The sequence below is a fragment of the Brachyhypopomus gauderio genome, chromosome 18 (assembly GCF_052324685.1).
Source record: "Brachyhypopomus gauderio isolate BG-103 chromosome 18, BGAUD_0.2, whole genome shotgun sequence".
Lineage (NCBI taxonomy): Eukaryota > Metazoa > Chordata > Actinopteri > Gymnotiformes > Hypopomidae > Brachyhypopomus > Brachyhypopomus gauderio.
The window spans coordinates 14,143,875-14,154,886 of NC_135228.1; the positions used below are offsets into that span (position 1 = coordinate 14,143,875).

Sequence of the window (11,012 nt, forward strand, 5' to 3'; positions counted from 1 at the left end):
TGTTTTTTTATTATTATTTTAGCTCTGAGCTCAGACCCGCATGTATAAGTGGAACATTTAAATTCATATTTAGGATTACATTGCCATTTTGCATGTTTAATATTAATCTAAATTTTGATACTGAATTGCTTTCTTAAGATAAAGAGTGTGTTCCATTTGCATTCTACACACTAACAATAAGGTATATACTGATCTTATGGGTGTAACAAAAGTTTTTATTGACAGAATGAGTTAATGCAGCAAGTCAATATTTGCAGTGTTGACCCTTCTTCTTCAGGGCCTCTGCAATTCTCCGTGGCATGCTCTCAATCAACTTCTGGACCAAATCCTGACTGATAGCAGTCCATTCTTGTACAATCAATGCTTGCATTTTGTCAGAATGTGTAGGTTTTTGTTTGTCCACCCGTCTCTTGATGATTGACCACAAGTTCTCAATGGGATTAAGATCTGGGGAGTTTCCAGGCCATGGACCCAAAATCTCTTATGTTTTGTTCCCTGAGCCATTTAATTATCACCTTTGCTTTATGGCAAGGTGCTCCATCATGCTGGAAAAGGCATTGTTGATCACCAAACTGCTTTTGGATGGTTCAGAGAAGTTGCTCTTGGAGGACATTCTGGTACCATTCTTTATTCATGGCTGTGTTTTAGGCAAGATTTGAGAGAGCCGATTCCCTTGGCTGAGAAGCAACCCCACACATGAATGGTTTCAGGATGCTTTACAGTTGGCATGAGACAAGACTGGTGGTAGCGCTCACCTCATCTTTTCCGAACATCTGTTTTCCAGATATCCCTAACAATTGGAAAGGGGATTCATCAGATAAAATGACTTTACCCCAGTCCTCAGAAGTCCACTCCCTGTACCTTTTTCAGAATATCAGTCTGTCCCTGATGTTTTTTTCTGGAGAGAAGTGGCTTCTTTGCTGCCCTCCTTGAGACCAGGCCTTGCTCCAAGAGTCTCCGCCTCACAGTGCGTGCAGATGCACTGACACCTGCCTGCTGCCATTCCTGAGCAAGCTCTGCATTGCTGGTAGCCCAATCCCGCAGCTGAAACACTTTTAAGAGACGGTCCTGGCACTTGCTGGTCTTTCTTGGGCGCCCTGTAGCTTTTTTGGCAACAATGGGACCTCTCTCCTTGAAGTTCTTGATGATATGATAGATTGTTGACTGAGGGGCAATCTTTCTAGCTGCGATTAGTGATGTAACATTTGAAGCGATGCCTCGGAGCCTGTATCGAGCAAAAAGGGGCGTGCCAGATGAAGCGTCGGTTCGAGGCGTGTGTCATTACCGTAAAAATCACATGACTGGTGACAAACGAGGCCTCGGATTCAGTGGGCTACGTCATCATTTTATTTTGAGTGTCACAACCACATAAAGGGGGTTTGAGCCTTGTGGCCCATTGTGGGTTTTGAGTTGTGGGTGTGCATTGGTTAATTAGTTAGATGTAGTGGTAAAAGTTATGTTATAATATAGATTATATCACCTATTATTATTATTATTTATTATTATTATTATAGACTTTAGACTAGTTGTAAGCTAGGTAGGCTTCTGCCTGTCACCATGGAGCCACCCAGAAAGAGGAGGACTTCTCCTGTGTGGGAACATTTCGAATTGGTTGCTCAAAACAAGGTACCGGTAGATCATAGCTGTATTTAAGTTTCATCATTATGACCTTCTCCATAGCCTATATATAACCTTTCCTTATGTTTTTTTTTCATAATGAAGGTAAAGTGCTTGCTGTGTCATAAGTAGCTCACTTACAGCAACAACACATCCTCCATGCTACGACATTACACAGCAATACATGAGCTTGCCCAGTCTGCTGACAGTGGTCCAGACACCAGTTAAAGTAATAGATCATCTTTCTTGAATTATTTATATCATGTGATTGGCCCCTATAATGTACCCCTTTACATTTTGTTTTAGATTTCAGAAAGAAAATGGTGGATGATGCCCTAGTTAATATGGTCATCAAAGACTCCCAGCCCTTTTCCATTGTGGAAGATGTGGGTTTTAAGGAGCTCATACGTGTACAATTCCCTCATTTACATCAGCTAGCACTGACATTCTTATGCACTCCAGCTTCCCCTGTGCCATGTGAAAGGGTGTTTTCTAAGGCTGGGGAAATTGTGTCTAAGAAAAAGAATTGACTCAACCCCAACACTGTTAAAAAGCTTCTTTTTTTTAAATAAAAATCAATAATTTATATTTGTTCCATCTGTTGCAGTTTCATGTCTTTCAGTTCCATAAGCACTCTTGTACTCCCAGTTCCACAAGCATTTATTTTAAGTATTTATTTTACGTGTTCAACATCACATCACTCAAATAATAATATTTCCATTAATAAACACACTCTTATATTCATTGAGACGTGGCAAAAATATTTTATTTCATATACAGACATTGCAGGATTATCTGACTCAGGATTCGAATCTGTCATATATCCTTTTGCACGGCAGGTGTCACTAGTCAGAACGAGTCAACGAGGCTTCGGGTAATGAACCTTTTGGTGAACCTTTGAGCTGGAAAGCCCCATTGGTTCATGAAGACTCGTTTTGCCATCACTAGCTGTGATACTCTTCCCTGTTAGGCCATTTTTGTGCAGTGCAATGATGATCGCACGTGTTTCTTTAGAGATAATCATGGTTAACAGAAGAGAAACAATGATGCCAAGCACCAGCCTCCTTTTAAAGTGTCCAGTGGTGTCATTCTTACTTAATCATGACAGATTGATCTCCAGCCCTGTCCTCATCAACACCCACACCTGTGTTAATGTAGCAATCACTAAAACGATGTTAGCTGGTCCTTTTAAGGCAGGGCTGCAATGAAGTTGAAATGTGTTTTGGGGGATAAAGTTCATTTTCTAGGCAAATATTGACTTTGCAATTAATTGCTGTTAAGCTGATCACTCTTTATAACATTCTGGAGTATATGCAAATTGCCATTATAAAAACTGAAGCAGTAGACTTTGTAAAAATTTATATTTGTATCATTCTCAAAACTTTTGGCCAGGACTGCAGGCTGAATTCAGTTCTTCAGATAAATAGCTCCAGTGGTTAGGACGCAGATGAGACTGTTAATTGCTCAGGGCTAAAAAATAAATCATAATCACAAATATACACTGTAAAATATTGAATTGAATATAGTTTACTGGGCAAACATGCGTATATCAGAACAGCATCTGTAAATGCTTTGTGTTAATAACCTGGGGGGGGGGGGGGGGGCTGGGTGGCGGCGAATATAAGTAAGTTGTTGAGCGGAGAACAGGCCAATCAGAACCCCCTCTCTCTCCTTCCCACTCGCGATTAGAGAAAAAAGTCTGTCGCCTGTGTGCGCGTTTGTGTGGGTCACTCGTTCTGAATTCCGGGAGATTATATGTGACTCGCGGGTATCAGGGAGACACTACCGAAATGCGGGAGACTCGGGATGTCTGTCTACATTTTAAGTAACACATCTAAATATCTTGTATGACAAGCGAGAAATGGCACATTAACACATTAAGTGTCAATTTCTTGGGATTGCAATGAGGCAATGACACAACGCTTTCTGGTAACGTGGTTTCACTACATTGACAGTGCATAAAATTTGCTACCATGCTTACCTTTTTTTTAAAGACACAAATGTGCTGAAAAATGCAATTTTAATGCACTTCATCAGAATATTTTTTCAGTTATATCAAAATCAGACTTCACATTTATTTGTCTTATTAATTCTTTATATAATTATTTGGACAGGAGCTTGTATTGTGGAGAGGAGCTTGAATTGTGGACAGGAGCTTGTATTGTGGAGAGGAGCTTGAATTGTGGCGATTGTGCTTCATTATGAACAACTGGCATTCAACAGACACTTCTGCTTGTTTATTCAACGTATTTTAACTTTCCAGCAGATGTTTTTCAAGTGGTGTCGGTTTTATGGGAAAACCGAGTTTCCCACCAGAGGACACGACATGAACACCCTCTGATGTCGGAAGCTGAAGTCGGACACGTGGAGATTTTCGATGCAGCACGAACTGGCCGAGTTGTGAGTAAACGCTATTTCCAAAATGGCTGAACAGTACATTAACAGTAAGATGCTAAATAATGATGTACAATTCGTACGCTAATTCCAGTAGTAACGTTATTTTTTTAACCTCTATTATCAACACATTTTTGCTGCATTTGTGTTCAAAAACTAAAATCAAAAGCTAATGTTTTGCTGACAGAATAGCATTATTTTAAATTTTGTTCACATATCTATAAACAGTTATGAATAGTGGCAGCTACCATGGGCGTGGTAGTGGGGGCAAAAGTGGACCTGACTACCCAGGGCCCGAGTAGGGAGAGAGGCCAATCCATTTTGCTCATGTGCCTCTTTTACTGGCATTTATATGGGCCCACTGATATTGAGAGTGTACAGGGCCCAGAATTTGCCCGGGGGGGGGGGGGCGAACGTAAGTTGTCGAGCTTTGGCGAACGTAAAATGGACACAAATTAAGTGTTATATCGCCGGTGGTTGGCGCCAGAGCGAACTAGTAACTCATTGAATCATATATGTGGATCAGAGATAAATAAACTAGATTTTTTCTGCGTGAGATATCGGAAGTGTGGCGTGAGAGCGTGTGAAAACGGTCAAATGCGTGTGTCTCACGTGAGAGTAGACAAACCAAACTAAAACTACCGAACAACAGATATACATACAGGCATAAACATAGAATCCAGAGACACGACACTCACGCAGTAGACAAACCAAACTAAAACTACCGAACAAACTCCGACAACAGAAACACAGAGTACAGGAAGAACCAACTTACGAGCCGTAATGAAGATAGGGACAAGAGGAAGACAAACAGAACAGATAAACCGGTACTAAGGCTGGGCGATATGGAGCAAAAATAATATCTCGATATTTTTCTCGATAGCTTGTACTTGTCACGTCTGGCTCCGCCCCCTTTTAGTCTCGTCGTTTTTATGGTTTCCTTGTTCTTGTTACGCCCCTCTGTTTCAGCTGTTCTGTGTTAGCTCGTCTTAGTTTTACAAGTGTGTGTGTGTGTGTGTGTATTGCCTATGTCCAGACTATACCTTGAGGGATCATTGTCGTTTCTTTATCTCCTAGTTGGTGTGTATATGTCCAGACTATACCTTCAGGGATCATTGTCGTTTCTTTATCTCCTAGTTGGTGTGTATATATAGCCTATGTCCAGACTATACCTTCAGGGATCATTGTCGTTTCTTTATCTCCTAGTTGGTGTGTATATGTCCAGACTACCTTCGGGGATCATTGTCGTTTCTTTATTTCCTAGTTGGGTGTGCACGGTATTCACGCCTTATCTGTGATTCGTGGTTTTGATTAGCTTCGTGTTTGTGTATGGTTAAAGTCTCTGTTCAATTTTCAGGTTCGTAGTGTTTTAGGTTTTCAGTTCATGTTTGGTCTCCGTGTTCTCTAACGTGATATCGTGCCTGGCAATACATGTATATTCTGTTAGACTTCATGTTCATGTATGGCCTTTACTTGCTTCCCATGTGTTTGTTCATGTCAGTGTATGTAACAATTAGTTGTACTCTTGTTTGGTCTAGTTTTGTGCCCTTGTCATTTCCGCTGCCTTTTAGTGTATTAAGCATTAGTTCTCTATTCATCATGCCATGTCATTCGCGGTGACGTCTGCAGATGTAAGATGTGAAATAAAATCTAATGAGATTGTACTACCTACTTCGCATTTGTGTCCGCCCCTTGATTGCGCAACAGCCAAATCGTGAAAAAAGTATTTGAATATCTCACGAAAAAAAGTAAAATGAACTGAACTTTGAACTAGTTCATAATTAAAATTGTGAACTTTGAACGTGAACTGTTCATGAAATACTTCCACACTACTGATGTAGCTCCTCGTTTAGGAAGTAAATCATTCATAGTGTGAGCACTGCTGCTCTCTCCGCTGTTGGCCATGTTTATTTTGCGCGCTGCACGCACAACCTGCGTCCTTACGTCATAATGTCGCGATATAGCGAAATCCTATCGAATAAAGAAATGTACCGGTATTTTTGTGAACGATATTATATCGCCCACCCCTAACCGGTACACAAATAAACGGAGGGACGACTCGAATGGGAACGCAGAGGGACTGGAACAAGGCTCAAACGAGAAGTAGGACGTAATAACCCGCAACGAGGGATAAAACAAAGGGGATTAAATACTCTGAAAGGGGGAATCGAAACAAGATGCAGGTGATGCACTTGATGACAGGGGCGTGACCGACAGAGGGGGAAAACACAGAACGAGAAACAATGCGGGGCTAGAGCAGATGACACGGGACTGGGGAGGGGGGCAGTGCTGGACATGACGTTTACATTTCATGATGAAAATAAATTTTAAAACATTGTTGCTAAGGCAGAAGGAGAGGCTTCTTATCAGACTTACCAACTGCATGCAGAGAACTGAACTGAAATCACAATTATTGAGAAGGATTTTAGCAGTGCTACATGGATTTATTGGTATCACGTTCATTACACAAGGAGGCTAGGAATAAAAATAAATAAATAACTAGCATATATGACCAAGACACTGAAAAAATTCTTTGCAGATGGGTCCATTCAAAATGCATGCCTCATGTCTGTTTTGACAACTAAGCAAACAACTTTATTTATTTTTCACAAATGAAAAAATTTACTAACATTGCCACACAAGCCTATCAACAGAGTCACACTGATCTACTGAAGGGGTTACTAACTGACTTATTGCGAGGCTCTCGCGCACGGGTGGAGCCACCGCGATTACGTCATTTTCGGCGTGCGGACCCTCGCGTTGCTCACGCCACTCGTGCTGCGTCAAGTATAAAGGCTTAAACCAGGCTTAACATGGATGGTGTTCTGTTTGTATTTAAAAGCTCTCTCCAGTGGTGTGATTTAATTTGCCATTTTTGGACATTAAATTTTTTTGTAACATACCTACTTAAAGCAGGTAATCTTATGGCTTATGTTTTTGTGATCGTGAATAGGGCTGCCATGATTAGTCGACTAGTCACGATTATGTCAACTATTAAAATAGTCGACGACTAATTTAATAGTCGATGCGTCGTGTTTTTTTTTTTTTCTCCATACTGCTGCGGTCGCGTCTGCCTTTCTGTCCCTAACGCACATGCGCAGTAGTGGAAACCGAGGTAGACAGTGGACGACATCCCAGGACATTACACAGACTGGTATCATGGCTACCCGGCTACGGAACTCAAAAGTGTGGGATCATTTTCCGTAACCGGGTTCCGAAACGCGTGCAATATCTGCAAGGCAGAACTTTCCTTCCACGGCAGCACAACCGCGATGTACGAGCACCTGAAGCATGTTGTGGCTTATTGTGACAATGATGAAGAGGGACCGTCATCTCTGTAATCTAAATCGCTAGTTAGCTGCTAACGTTACCGTAAACAGAGCGTTAACTTTATACTTACTTATCGTGGTAACTGTAAAAGTTAACATTAGTGATAGCGATTTGTTTCATTAGCCTTAGCACGCATTCGTGTGTTTTCTGTAACGTCAGTGAGACCAAAACTTTATTTTTGTGAATAATTCCTTAGATTCAGGTACCTACCTAATTTGATTTATATGTAGCTACGTTTGATGCCAGAGACAAATGAAAGAAAGAAAAACCTAAAAAAAAAATTATTTATTAATGTATTTATTTTTGCGTTGTTTAAGCCAGTGCCTTATACTTATTTTAATAATTGTTGCAACAAGTTGCATATTTCATTAAAGGTTTAATGAACTATGATCTTAATTGTTTTTATTTTTACCTGAAATCTAATGATGATTATATAATAGCAGTTGCATTCTAGTGTGATAAGCTGTATGTTTTATATTCAATTAATGCACGATCCGATTAGTCGACTAATCATAAAAATTAATCGGTGATTAGTCGACTATAAAAATAATCGTTTGTGGCAGCCCTAATAGTGAATCTGATAAAAACGAGAGCTTCATACCTTTTAAAACTCACCAGGATTCACTAAATTTGACTTGATCTTTAAATAACTTTCTGGAAGAGGACCCCCAGATAACTCCCATTAAATACACATTTATGTACATTTATTGCTCAGGTGTTCATTCTCTCTTCTCTCCTTACACAGGCTGTTTAGATAAATATACTTTATAAATGTGTTTGAGTAGAATTAGGCAAAAGAGGCCGTGTCCAAACTACACCACATTTTCAGTAATTGCTGGCATTGTCTTTTGCCAGGAAAAATTTTCAGTCAAATGAAAATTTTTTGCTTTAACCCATGGTCTATAAAATCTGCATGATCTACTACAGTCTGCTTTGCAAGACAGAATGACAAATACAGAAAATTAAGTGTCTCACATTTAATTAACAAAAATAAAGTGCTTTGGTAAAATAAAATGGTTTTTGTTGTGTTACCAAAATTCTTGAGCTTCATTTTGCGAGCTGTCAGGGCTGGCTCGGATGCAGTTCCCCCAGCCGTTGCCAGGGGCACCAGAGTCAGTCCCAGACTAAACCGACGTAACCGTACACAGCCAGGTCCCTGCTTTCTCTGTGGTTGCTTATCGTTTAATGGTGTCTCGCCACCTCTCTCTGTTATGCTTTCTCTTTACTTATTCGAGTATCTATCTCCTGCGTCGCTTCCTGACCCATCTCAAGTTTTCATAATCCTGTATTTCTTCTTATCCGTTTTGCCTTTATTTTTGGGAAGGGTTTTATTTTGCTGCGGCGTTTTTTGCCAGTTACTTCTGCTGGCGTCCTTGGTTTCATTTTCGCGTAGCATTTATCTGCACTGTTTTTTAGTTACTGTTGTTATTTAGTTTCTTCCTCCCGTCTCACTACGGTTGAGTGTCATTTTTCATGCGTTGTATTTTCCGCGTTGTTTTTTTGTTTCTATTTACTCCGTGCCCTCACGGTTTTGGTTTCTAATCTTTTGCGTGTTGTCTTCCATGTTGTTTTGTTTGTTGTTCTGGGTCGCTGTGCGCGTTTCCCTCTCGCTAATACATCTGACAAGTATCAAACATCTTGCTCTTGTGAGCCGGCACTTGGGTCCACCCTTCTCTATATTATTTCACGCGGTGTGTACGTTCCCGTGCTCACCGCGTAACACAAGCCTTGCACACGAGCTACATTGTGTCCAGTTCGGTCTTCCCCGGCATTTGGTAAAAACCAAAATGAACCCATATTTTTGCCTTAAATGAAGACGGGACAGGTTGAATATTTCTTTCTTCCATCTGTTTTGAACCTTGTCCGCGCATGAGTGTGTCCCAGAACCTGCTGCGTAATGTCTCGCGTAATTTTGTAATTACGTAACGCGAGACTTCACCACGACTTAGAATCGATTTTGAGACATTTAAAATCGATTCTGAATCGTAGTAAATGAGAATCAATTTTTGATATATGAATCGATTTTTTTGGCACACCTCTAATGTTCAGTATAAAGATGGCATCAAGACAATAGCCGGGTTTCCATCCAAACCTTTCGAAAAAATAATGCGCAATTTCCAAGTTTCGGCAGAAAAAAATGCGAATTAAGCCTTGTTTCCATTCATTACAGTTATGCGAATAAACTTTAGATCACGTGAGAGGACGCCAAACAATAGTGGTTTTACGTCCATCCATTACGCATTTTTGCACGTTGAGGTTTTGAAACATTTTTTTCTTTTTCTTTTCTATACATGGAGAAGTTAAATTCAATTTTTGCTCTCTCCAGAACTGTTTTCTATGCATTTTCCATTTTTACATCGCGATCGTGTACAGAACCACATGACTTGAGGCATGATACATCATCGTTTATGCGAAAAACCCTTTTCCATCCAGTTTTTCCGAATTTTGGCGATGCGATAGTGTAACTTTTCCACCTCATCCTAGCGTAAAAATCTTTTTGCGATATTTGGGGCTTTTTTCGAATTTTGGTCTTTTTCCATCCAGTTTTTTTCATGCGCATTTTCAAAATGCGCAAAAACTCGGTGGATGGAAAACCCTCTAATATCTTATTAATAGTACCTTTGGCATAGTAGAGTTGAAAAATAACTGAAAGATAAAACACAACATTTCTGACTGCATGAACAACAGTTGTTTCACACAAACACTCATCCTTATGCTCTCAGGTGAACTGGTGAAAAAGGTATGTTAAATGTTGAAAATTAAAAATGGAAGAAATCTAGTGGCTGCATCCAGTGCTTACAGAGAAAGGAAAAACATTTCAGATGCTGTTTTAGATCTTATACCAACTTCTGTGGACATCCCACCAGATGTGGTTCATTAGCATAGGAGCAACCAAAAAAATGCAGTCAAGTTTTGGTAGACCCCATACAGGGTCTTCAAAGAGGTATACTTGTTAATTAATTTGTTGCTCGTTTACCGGTAGACTGATTAGACTAATTATTATGACATCAATAGATTAATGGGGCAGCTTTTATCTGTAGCAAACAAGATTTATACAATTCATAATTATATTTTAACCCGACCACCTCACCACCACTAACTACAACCAACCCCACCACCTCATCCTTTTTTATTATTACTGCAACTGACGATGTAGTACTACACAACACGCAAATATCTGCCCATTGTTAGTGCGCAGGTCAACAGTTACTTTAAGGCTAATGAGATGAATCATCATAGACTATACAAGACCACAAAACGAAACATAAAAAGGAAAATGTGCTTTGTAAATGTGCCTTAAATTGTAAGCATTATTACTCTGAGTATATTATAATAATCAACAATAATATAATAATAATCATCATCAGTATATTACGTGACCCATACAGAGACAATGCCAATAGGGAACCTGAATAATTCCTGACAGACATAACTAAACTGAACAAGAATACAGTTTTTTCCAACTTATTCGGTGATCAGATGTAAATATTAGTATGGTGTCAAAAATAAACAAATACATACAAATAAATGAACAGCATTGCTTGGAGCAATGTTTCAGTCTCAAGAAAGCTTGAGGACTAAACATTTGCACAGTATTGCATACGGCAATAAGTAGTTCAGATTGTTATGGTGTGCACCTCAGGGCCCTGTGAGTAATAATTACCCCAAAA

At 39.8% G+C, this 11,012-nt stretch overlaps 1 long non-coding RNA gene across 1 annotated transcript in view; it reads left to right on the forward strand.

The window, feature by feature from the left end:
• Positions 1-3,377: 3,377 nt before the first annotated feature.
• LOC143482055 (uncharacterized) overlaps positions 3,378-11,012 on the forward strand; it is a 29,018-nt gene continuing 21,383 nt past the window's right edge. Inside the window, exons 1-2 of the long non-coding RNA XR_013122128.1 lie at positions 3,378-3,546; positions 3,881-4,017. This is a non-coding gene — a long non-coding RNA (uncharacterized LOC143482055). The remainder of the gene's footprint in view (positions 3,547-3,880; positions 4,018-11,012) is intronic.